General features: G+C 45.1%; 1 long non-coding RNA gene across 1 annotated transcript; it reads right to left on the reverse strand.

The window, feature by feature from the left end:
• Nucleotides 1-765: 765 nt before the first annotated feature.
• On the reverse strand, nt 766-10,716 carry LOC125942346 (uncharacterized). Its single transcript, XR_007465022.1, has 3 exons — nt 10,666-10,716; nt 7,435-7,680; nt 766-2,062 (listed from the first exon to the last, which is right to left on the reverse strand). It is a non-coding gene; the product is annotated as an uncharacterized LOC125942346 (long non-coding RNA).
• Nucleotides 10,717-11,100: the final 384 nt, after the last annotated feature.

Raw genomic sequence — 11,100 nt, forward strand, 5'->3', positions numbered from 1 at the left:
CGGCAGGAAATCGGGCGGCCACCCATGGCCAGGTAAAAAGCCGAAGGTCCGATCTCGGCCTTCAGGGTCGGGCCGGGCTCGGTTCCCAGGCAGCACAACAGCACTGGGCCAAGCATGGTCCAATGCTCGCAGAAATTGGTACGAACTTAGGCCCAATCCTGGCATCATGGCAAAGTGCAACCCGAACCAATGTCCACCCACTGTTCGAGCCAAGATTGGCCGTACAGTTTGCCATTGTAGTATCCAATGTAGTTCGAGCATAGGGCCAGTGTTCAACCATTCCGTATCCAGTGTATTTTAAGAATCCAGTGCTCAGCCATTTTGTATCCAACGCGTTTCCAGCATATCCAGTGCTCAGCCATTCTGTATCCAACGCGTTTCCAGCATATCCAGTGCTCAGCCATTTTGTATCCAACGCGTTTCCAGAATAGCCAGTGCTCAGCCATCTTGTATCCAACGCGTTTCCAGCATATCCAGTGCTCAGCCATTTTGTATCCAATGCGTTTCCAGAATAGCCAGTGCTCAGCCATCTTGTATCCAACGCGTTTCCAGAATATCCAGTGCTCAACCATTCTGTATCAAACGCGTTTCCAGATTATCCAGTGCTCAGCCATTTTGCATCCAATGTGTTTCAAGCATAGCCTGTACTCGGCCATTCTGTTGCTTATATGCTAGCTTACTGAGTATACAATTAGTAGCGAAGGAAACGTGATGGAAATAAGTGCGGGAAGGAAACTTCCTGCAGACACACGCAAAGCATAAACGAAAATATAATTTATTTAGAATACAATTCTTGAACTGATGCAGGCATCAGTAGGGGTGCTCAGCTCCAGGGGTAGCAGCAGGAGGAGGGGCAGGGGCGGCAGGGACTGCAGGAGCAGGGGCAGCAGCAGCCGGACAGGAGGGGCCGACAGTGGAATGGCCAGGGACCTGAGGGCTAGGGTGGGGCAGGGAGAGGGCAGCAGTGGGCCGGCAATGATTCCTGCCCCAAAGGGAGGGATCATCGGGCTTCTCTGCTGCAAGCGTTTCTGCGAAACGCCTCTTCCTGCCAACACCCCTGTCCACAGACCCTGGCAACCACCTCTTAATGAAGTCCTGTGCTTCTGTCAGGTCGCCCCCCCCCCTTTCGCACAGATGACATGTGCACACAACCATACAAAGACCACAATTAGTCCATACAACATGCACCGTAAAGATCACCCACAATAGAGCAGGCAAACACATTCAACAAAAGAAAACCTTAACATGAACTCAAGAGACTTAGTGAAATAAGTTGCTAAGTCTTTAGCACACAGTTTATCTGACAGAATTTGCAACCGCAGCCAACGTTATTGAATCGAGGTTCACAGCATGCTCAGCGGCGAAATGCAGGATACGCAAAGTATTCCTGTGGATAATTAAATGCTGCTATCGCCTTCCCCACCATGAAAATTCTTGATCCATTTACAGGATCTTCATCGCTGTTGCCTTCGTTGACATTCCTGTTTTTCCACCCTAACATAGCGTTAACGTCATCAGTGATGATCACACCAAGTCTTTACTAACCGAGACATATTCAACTGTCTCACCCGCTGATGCTAAACGTGTAAGCTGCCTGGTATGATGCAATTCATCGGCATGCTCGTCAAGCAATTCACCTAAGCTGCCATTGGTGCTAATGTAGAGCACACTTTCGCAATTTCTGCAAGGGCAGTGGTGGCTGAGTATGTCGCTTTCATAGTGAAAAATGAAATCAGCCAACAGGGACGCCTAAATTTCTTCGTTGTAGAAGTTGACAATTCATATGAAAGACAGGATTTTGGCAAGGACAATCTCTTGTTATGCAAGCCATTTCGCTGTAGAGGAGTTCGGCTGTATACAAAATACTTCAACAATGCAAAAGGATGACTAAGGAAGCTTTACCTGTGACTATCTGGCATAACTTCAAGTTGATGAATGCCCTCTTCCCCTTCCTGCTATGAAAGCTGTAAAGCACTTGGACGGGGTGCGCCATTACAGCCTTCATGGCATTCGATGCCACCTCGCGCAATGACTTCCCTCCTATTTGCAGGAGGTGCTTGCGCTGCAAAAGACAAAAATTGCCAGAGATTTGGAAATGAGCATTGTATGTGGCAATGTTTTCAAGTTGAAAAATCTACCAATACTACCAGAATATAATTTATTGCAAGTGAAGTGAATTTTTAGCTAGCAAAACATATTTGCTGGAAGAGGTTTGTGATGCAATGCCCTTTAATTGTAAATGTGCTCCACAACACCTAAGCGTTACTGGAAGAAACACAAACACGAAGTGCGTCAGGTCTTGTCTGTTCTGTGCATTTCATGTTTGTGTTTTATAAACCTTAGCACAGTAACTATGTTTCATAGTAACTACCTCTCCAAGCTTTCACTATCATTTGTAAGCGCACCAATTCTACTCCCATGCAAATTCCCAATGCATAATTAGGGGATGTGACATTAGAGTGCAGGAAAGTCAGATCTACGTATGTGTGGCACAAAACAGCTTAAAGGCATACCGACATGGTATTTTCACACCTTCACATTTTGCGTTAAAGGGACTGACAACCAGTTTTCAAATACCTAGTTTTGTGGTAACCAAAAGCTAACCCTCAGCAATGTTTGCACCTGCAGCTTCGCAAATTGTGAAAGCAGCCCATCATTCTGCTTTCACAGGATGAGGGGAACTGCAGTTAACTGCTCACATTTTGGCCTTTTCAACCACTTTTGAAAACATAAAGCTGGTACAACAAGCTTGCATTGTCGTACAGACCTTCTTACATTTGTACAGCGTTTTTCCCCCAAGTATACGCCTACATCATGGCTGCCTGGCGCCCGTTATTATTCGGTCGATAGACTTACCAAGCAACTCATCAAAAACAAAGGCAGTGCCACTTTCACCACAAACGAAGGCTTATCAGCATATTGCAAGGTAAAAAACATAACAGAAAATGTGGACTGCATTTCAATACTAATAAGAATGCCATCAACCCCATACAATAATAGAAAGCCATGTGATAGGCCTCTTATTCATGGTAAATAAGGAACAGTGTCCTGAAAGCGTAGGGAGACGTAGACACACCACAAGTGCGGACTTTCAACTGGTAAGTTTATTGAATGAACGAATTTATGAACAGTTGAACTGCACATACACCTGGAAGGCAGTGAACAATTTATGACATGCACTCGTGGTTAGATCAGGTGATACTAAAAAATAATGAATTAACAAAAATAAAAACCATCGCGCTGCTCCGCTGTCAACGATTTGCGTGGTCTGAAAAGGAAATTTTTTCTTGGAAGACTATTGCAGGCTGACTAATGCAACCTGGTCCTGCTTTCTGTATTCTATAGGCCTCCCAAATTTCATGCGTCAATTGGTCTGTGTGGCAAAAAAGTATCTCGGTCCGAGAGAATTCTGCAGTGCACTGGGAAAACCCCAGAGTGCACTAAATACATAATTTATACTAGTTTTTCTACAGCCAAGTTTCGTTCAGCTTTCTCCCTCTCATGACATCATGGCACAGAAGGCAACCACGTAAGACATCGGAAGGTTTGACACTTGCTTCGACTTGCTTGTCGAAAGGATGTTTCGGCTTCTACACAAAAGCCTTGTTCACTGACTATTACTGATTTCATTCAGCTACAACAGACATATGGCCAACGACTATGTCAGTGAACAAGGCTTCATGGGGAAGGCAGAACATATAACCCCTTCAACAACACTATTTTTGTCTGCATTAATTATTGTGGGTTTAAACTGCGTGGGAAAAATCATCTCAAAAAACAAAACAGATGGCAACCAAGGTGAAAAAACATTAAACAATGCTATTTGCCCTTCACGGGGGCCGTGTTCTCTCTATGGCCAGCATCTGTTTTTGCCATGAATGTTCAATGCAATGGTTCGAGCTGTTCGCAATTTGACCGACTTTCCCAACCCTTGTCATTAAGGCATGGAAAATGGGTTACCCCCATTACAATACCGTATTTACTCGCATAATGAACGCCCTTTTTTTTCCTAGAAAATATGCGAAAGTTGGGGGGGTGCGCTTATTATGCAGGGTAAAAGTTTGAACGATTTGTTTTTCCGCGGCCACCTCTAAAGAAAGCCGCAGTTTCGTCCGAAAGGTGAGCCATCGGTTGCGATAGCAAATGCGCAGAGAGCTATACAAAGTAAGGATAGTAGTTCTATTGCCCGTATAAACTTCCAAAGTAATTTTACCAGCATGGTGTCAGCGCGCAAAGGCAAACATGAACCAATCGCACTCGATGACCGCGGACACTCACTGTCGAAATGCTGGTGTGAGGAAGCACTGCAGCAACAGCGAGCGAAGTGACCTTCATGCCATGTATCGCTTCAACGCAAACTGAGCGCGATAACGGAGTACGCTCAGGCTCCGTACAGGGAACAGGCGGCGCTGCTGCGCAGCAGCGGTGGCGCGATGCTCAGCGTCGCATGTGGCGGGCGGCGCGAAACTGGGAAGGGGGCAAGACAGCGAGATTTCGGAACTACGTATACACGCCTCCGAAAGCCGCGCGTATATCCGCGATCCGTCTTCTTTTTTTTTGTGCGTGTGTGTACGTGAAAGTACAAGCGTGGCCCTCTGTGATGTCACAGATAGTTTTTGCGGGGTTCAGGCCTATTAAAGGAATAGACGATTACTTTCACGGTGCAGCGTTAACCAGCGGAGGCAAGCTCTACGCTGCTTCGCATGTTGCTTGTGTGAAAGAAGTGGACGGCGTGGACGTTCACACGAAGTGCCGTTCGCAACAGGGAAAGCAAGTATACGACGTCATCCTTCACGTGAGTAAAGCTTACTGTTATACTAAACTTGAAGTCACTAAACTGGCACCCTGAAAACGTTGTAGTCGACCGATTTTTAATCGACGCCTCACTGTTGGCAATGCATGCCTCATTTCGCTCCGGCGCGTTGTACGCCGCGGCTTATCATTTGATGCCCCTGTCACACTGTTACTTTAGATTGTCATACAGCTCGATCTGGACCGCGTGCAGCTACACACTCACTCGTAGGCTGTCGTCAGCACAGTCATGTCGAGTGAGCTAAACGATTCGGATTGTTGGATCGTGTGGCAGTGAGCATGCTATCCTCGTTGACTCGTTTGGGACCCAGTCGGAGCCACCTGCTGCGCTGATAAACGAGATTTATTAACTAGGCGATCTTAATTTACATGACGCGAATGTTCGTTTTTCACCATGTACAATGATCGAGGCTCATTAGGCCCCTTTCACAAGATACGATTTCGCTTGCGAATTCCTTTCCTTGCATACGCACTTTGCTTTTACAATGATACATCGCAAATGTATATCACAAGAAAAATCGCGCCATGTGAAACCGCGCCTCTCAAGCGCCAGCGGCCGAAACGAGGATCGTCGAATTAGTGCTCGCCAGCACAAAATAGGCTTCCTTGGCATAAAATATTACTCATCGCACATGCCAGTGCTATGCTGATCATACCGAATGCTAAGACAACGGCAAGCAGTCGTCAAATCAGCAAAGTCGTGACGAATTTCTTTTAAATGTTCAGCAGCTGGCCATGGCCGCTGGCGTCGCACAACGAGCTGTGAAACGCGCATGTGTAGCACGCTTTACAGAACAAAATCTTCTCACAAATATCAAAGAAGCTGACTTACTTTACTCTCCTCACAGCTGCGATCCATTTCTTTCGCCGTTCGATCTCATAAGACTTGCCAGGAAACATGTACAACTTTATCCCGGGCTGGCCTTCGTGGTCGTGACAGACCTTTACGCAGCAGTATCGCCGGTTCCACTTGCCTTTTTTTTTCACCTCCGACGCTTGCCGATGAAGCGCATGCCATTGCACCGTCTCAAGACGTATAAAAAAATAAGGAGGCTGGTGAACAAAGCAAAACGGCTTCAACCGTGGCCGAGACGAAATGTAGCGCGCGGGAAAGAATACTCATCGAGCCGGCCGAGCTGCGGCGCCCACTTCCCAACACTGCTGCGTCGCTGCGCCAGATGGCGCCAGAGCAGCCGCAAACTCGACTGTACGGAGCCTATAAGCCGCCGTCGCACCTAGACTCAGCCTCCGACGCAGATCGTTTTCAAGATAGGGCGCGCAAGACCGTGCAATGTGCAGTTGCTGTGCCGCCTCGCTCCCCTCCCAGCAGCGCCATGCACACAACGAAATATGGCGCGTTTGCTACCCGCTTTCTTCCCCCCAACGCGGGATAAAGCCACGATCGTTGGCGCCGACTTCAAAAATGCACCTGGAGTGTCCATATGATTGCTACCGCAATAAAAGTAGGAGACACGTACAATTCGGCATCTGATATTATCGTACCCACTGAATGCCATATCGGACGCCGAATCGTACTGTCTCTCCTACTTCACGGCAGCAAGTTCAGGGTGCGTTTCTTACACGGGAGAAAAAAAAATGAAATTTTGACGACGAAAGTTGGGGGTGCGTTCATTATGCGAGCGCGTCCATTACATAAGTAAATAGGGTATTTCACTTATTCAATCTGAAGAGCATAAATTCTCTTACATAATGTAGCATAGTAGCAGATAAAACAAAGTACAGAAAAATCAGAGTAGTGGAATAAAAAGTAACAGGGGCCACAGGGTATGTGGGTTTACAATCTTAAGTAATTGCTAGTGCTCTAGAAAATGCTTTGAACCATTGCATGAAATTGGATAGTTTAGGAGTTTGCTTCATGGGCTTGTAGCACAAGAAAAAAAATGTTAGTGCAATGAGGCAATTCGACAACAGGTACACTAGACTTGCTGCAAATGTAGTTTTCATTACATATCCAATTACAATGCAATTTTCAAACTCTATTATCTAGAAAACAAAACTGTAGATTAAAATGAGGTAAATACAGTATATACAGAACATCATTGCACCCCTTTTCCTGTACTGTGTCCCACTTGTTTGCACTGCTATTTATGATTCACGATGTGCCAACTCTTCCAACAAAAAGAATTTATTCACAAGTGCTCTGCATTGTGTCCTTCTATAGAAAGCTGCCACAGTTTGCATTTTATATCAGCAATAGATTTTTATTAACGATTTACTCCTGCTTCATGAATGTATCTCTACGGAGAGCTGTTGGAAATCACCGATTCAGCAAGCCACTACGGTAGCTCAGTGCCTATGGCGTTGCGGTGCTGAGCTCGAGGTCAAAGGTTTCATTCTGGCAGTCAGGGTCACATTTCGATGAGGTCTCATTGCAACAACACTAGTGTAAACTTAGATTTAGATGCATGTTAAAAAAACTAAGGTCCAGTCCAAATATGTCATTAGAAACTATACAGCAGGGAATTAATTATTTCCATGAGCTCTTTAATGTGTGCGATGCAAAGTTCCTTCACATAGAACCCACACCATGTTTCATGAAACAGCACAGAACTTCCACATGTTACATAGCCTTATAATTACAAATAAAATGGCAGTACAAACCAAGGTGGCAGCCACAGCCTCATCCCGCACGGCTGCCTCTACTTCTTTAATATTGCCGGCAGGTAGCCGAGGAAGAACTGGAGGCACCGTCGACAAGGCAGGCTGAGACACTGCACGGGTCTTGTCGAGAGGCTGTTTCATCCAGCCTCTCAGACACGACCCGTACTTCATGCCTCAGCTGCTGCAGCTCATCCAGGACGTCCCTGTTCTGCTGCCGCACCTCCAGCTGCACCCGCAGCAGCATCGCTGAAACAAAATTATTTACTTCACAGCAGAAGCGGTACATTTATGGCATATTTGGTTGTTTCAGAGCACTCTGGTAAATGCAAAGTATCAGGATTTGCACAGGTCTCGGTGATAAAAATTCATAGGTATTTAAATACTTTCAAGGGTGCTTCCAGCAATAAAAGGAGAGGTGGAACCATTGTATTGTGTCTAATGGGGAGTACCATATTTTCCGGTCTATAAGTCGCACCTTTTATAAAATTCAACCCCTCAAACTGGCAGCTTTTCCAGAAAAAAAAACGCAAATAAGTCGCACCGGTGTATAAGACGCACCTCTTCGTTCGGTAAGCAATTAAAAAAAATTGTGACGTTTCTTCCGTGAACGTGGGTCACGCGCAAGCGTAAGGGTGCTTCTAGTTCACTGTAGTAAGGGTATCATATATTTCTGCTCCAGGCGCATTTCTGCCGTCGTGGTTGCCGCGATGTTCCGTATAAAGTCCAAGGGCGATAACATCGTCTCCGCGCGCCATACCCTGTATGTGCGAGTGAAAGCGTCCGACGGTGAGCCGAATCGCGCACAAGGGAGGGGGGTGGCGGTTTGTATGCTGGTAGCAACTGCGTAGTTTGCACAGCGGCGCGCGCTGTATCGTGACAGCGATCTGCAGATGCAACGAATTCGGGGTCGGCCGACTCGCTGTCGACCTGCCGCCGCTTGCGTTGCTGCTCAGTCCTCATCGCACAGCGCTCTGGAACTCGATCACAAGAACCCGGCACCTCGATAGCGCGCACAGAACTTGCAGCAATTATGTCAACCAGCGCGCTTCACGTGGCCATAACATCGAATGCGTTTTTGACGGCAATTTTCCCGGGGAAAAAAAACGTACTATAACTCGCACCGTTCTATAAGACGCACTGACGAAAAATTCTGAAAAAAAGCGCGTCTTATACACCAGAAAGTACGGTACTTTGAAGGTGACCACAATATGTCCGAAAGTTAGCGAAATTATTTCTTTAAAACGTATGGCAAGAACTTTTGAGACAGACCTTGTACATCCTCGCGCCATCATTTTTGATTAAGCATCTCAAGATTGGAAAAAATCTGCCTGCAGAAACTTTGCACCATACCTGTGGCACTTATGATAGCCATTGAACATGTTCTCTTCATAAACTCAATGATGCGAGAGAGACATTTCAAATAATGTACCAATTTGAAAGCCTAGAGCTTTTTTTTGCAGAATGATACAGATAACATTTCTGTCATACGTTTAGATGTCAAGAATGAACTGCAGAATGAAAGCAACCTCGAAGTTATTCGACTTTTTGGGCTGTGTAAAAATGTAAAGAAACTCACACATCATCTCCTCAGAACCTATAAATTCACCTTCCAAACTTGCGTGTGACTAAGGATCACAGCTCAGCATACGATGGGCCATTCTTCAGATCATAGAAACTCTCTAAACTTCTCGCGAACATTTCAAACTTGAACTTGCCCTCCTAGAAGAGTTCTAGCACGTAGCCTCTTTGATAATTACTTTTAAAGGGGCCCTGGAGAGCCCTTTTCCAAGATTTGAGAAACACATTCTGCTGTTGAGTGCAGCATTTTTCCAAGGAATACAATTTTAAAAATATTTGAAAAGGCCTCATAAACGAAGGCATTCGGAGGATAATATTTACTTTCCCTCTTAAGCCGGGGCAGTGCCAGTAGCAATGACAGGCCTATCACACCTCACCTTTACTTTTTCGAAGGAAACTTATGGTAACTTTTCAAGATGGGTATCAGACAAAACTTCTAAGAATGACAACGGCGTGGCGATGCATTGGCAATTGTCGATTACCCACTTGCTAATTCTCTCTAATAAATCTGACAGGGTATGAACACAAGTAATTTGTCAAAAGAATTGACCACATAATGCCTACTGGAAGCTAGCCAGCATTTAAAAAAATGGTGAGGAGCAGCCCTCTGGAAAGCTATCTTTACAGACTGCTTCTTAGTTCCTCCTGCTACATGTAGAACGTGTTTGCTTGCCAAGATCAAGGGGTGGTTCAGTGCTGCTTTAATGCACAAATCGCAAGAAGGTCTCGGTTTATTTTTCAGTGCCATCTGCTTTTAGAAATTCATTGTTCAGATAGGCCAAAACAAATGCCGACTTGTGCATATTGATCTGTACAGCAACGCATTGACAATCTTTCCAGCCACATGCAAAATAAAAGTGCTACTACAGCCTACTTCCTAAGCTGACTCCAGCATATTACATTCCATTCAAAGGTTCCTGCTGAAGCCTATAGATTTCTATGGGATCAACTTTTGTTATACCAATCCTAAAATTAATTCAAACTTGGCTGGTCATCGCACACATGTTTGACCCTAATGGTGACCGCATTAGTTTCGAGAAGCCTAATAAATAGACCAGAGCTGGTCAGTTAAACACATTGCATGGTTATTTTATGGAAAGCTTATGGGGTACAGGTAGCTCCAGTCGAGGTGAAGCAGCACGCCCCTCTTCACCATGGCCAGCTTCAATGCCTAAACGTTTATGCACGTACATTTATTTTTGAGCCACTATATACTAAATCAACAATTCAGAAATTTTCAAGGCAAAGGTATAGTCATAAAAGAAAAAGTGGGCTGTTTAAGTAGCATGGAGATTTTTAAAAAAAGAAAAAGAATGCAGCCACTTAAAAAAAGTTCTCTAATAAAAGAAAGAACATTTTGATCCAATATACTCAACCATACACCGCCATTTTTTGGGGACAGATAGAGAGCTATGCAGGAGGCAAGCACATGTCAACACAAGGTTATATTAATCTGGAAGTGACTGTACGGTATCCTGGTAACCTTTGTTGCATGCACTTCGACTTGCCACTTTAGCCTGAAGCTGTCACCTCTAGCTTCCTGGTCAGCCCAGTTGGCAGAGCGACTGCTCTGTAAATGTAACCCTGCTCTGAGTTTGCCTTCCCCTTTCACATAAGCATGAGCATAAAAAAACAAAAAACACTAGCAATTACCCGACAGCTCCGTGGTGTCCACAGCCGACTCGCATTCCGCCTTCTTGGCCCTCCCTTTGCCTTGTCATAAGTGCCTTTGAACAAAGTAAAATATTCAAAACAGATTATAATAGACACTAGAACGACAAGCAACCTGTTAAGCTGTGCAGGCTACATTCAACAGACAAATGTCATGAATAAGATATTTGTGACCTCTGTGAATGCCCACAGCAAACTGCGCAGACATTGTGAACAAGCTGGCACAGCTTTGATGACGTCAAGTATCAGTGGTACAAGTTAACATAACTCAGGAACTGTAGAATGACACTAAAGAATTAGTTTGTCATTGTTTTTATATTCTTTGCAAGTTTTTTGTCGCACCCACTGCCACCAACAGTCAGTGTTATTACATATCGGAGACAGTCAAGCACCTGCAAATCTCAATAAACAATGAAT

The sequence above is a fragment of the Dermacentor silvarum genome, chromosome 1 (assembly GCF_013339745.2).
Source record: "Dermacentor silvarum isolate Dsil-2018 chromosome 1, BIME_Dsil_1.4, whole genome shotgun sequence".
Taxonomy (NCBI): Eukaryota; Metazoa; Arthropoda; class Arachnida; order Ixodida; family Ixodidae; genus Dermacentor; species Dermacentor silvarum.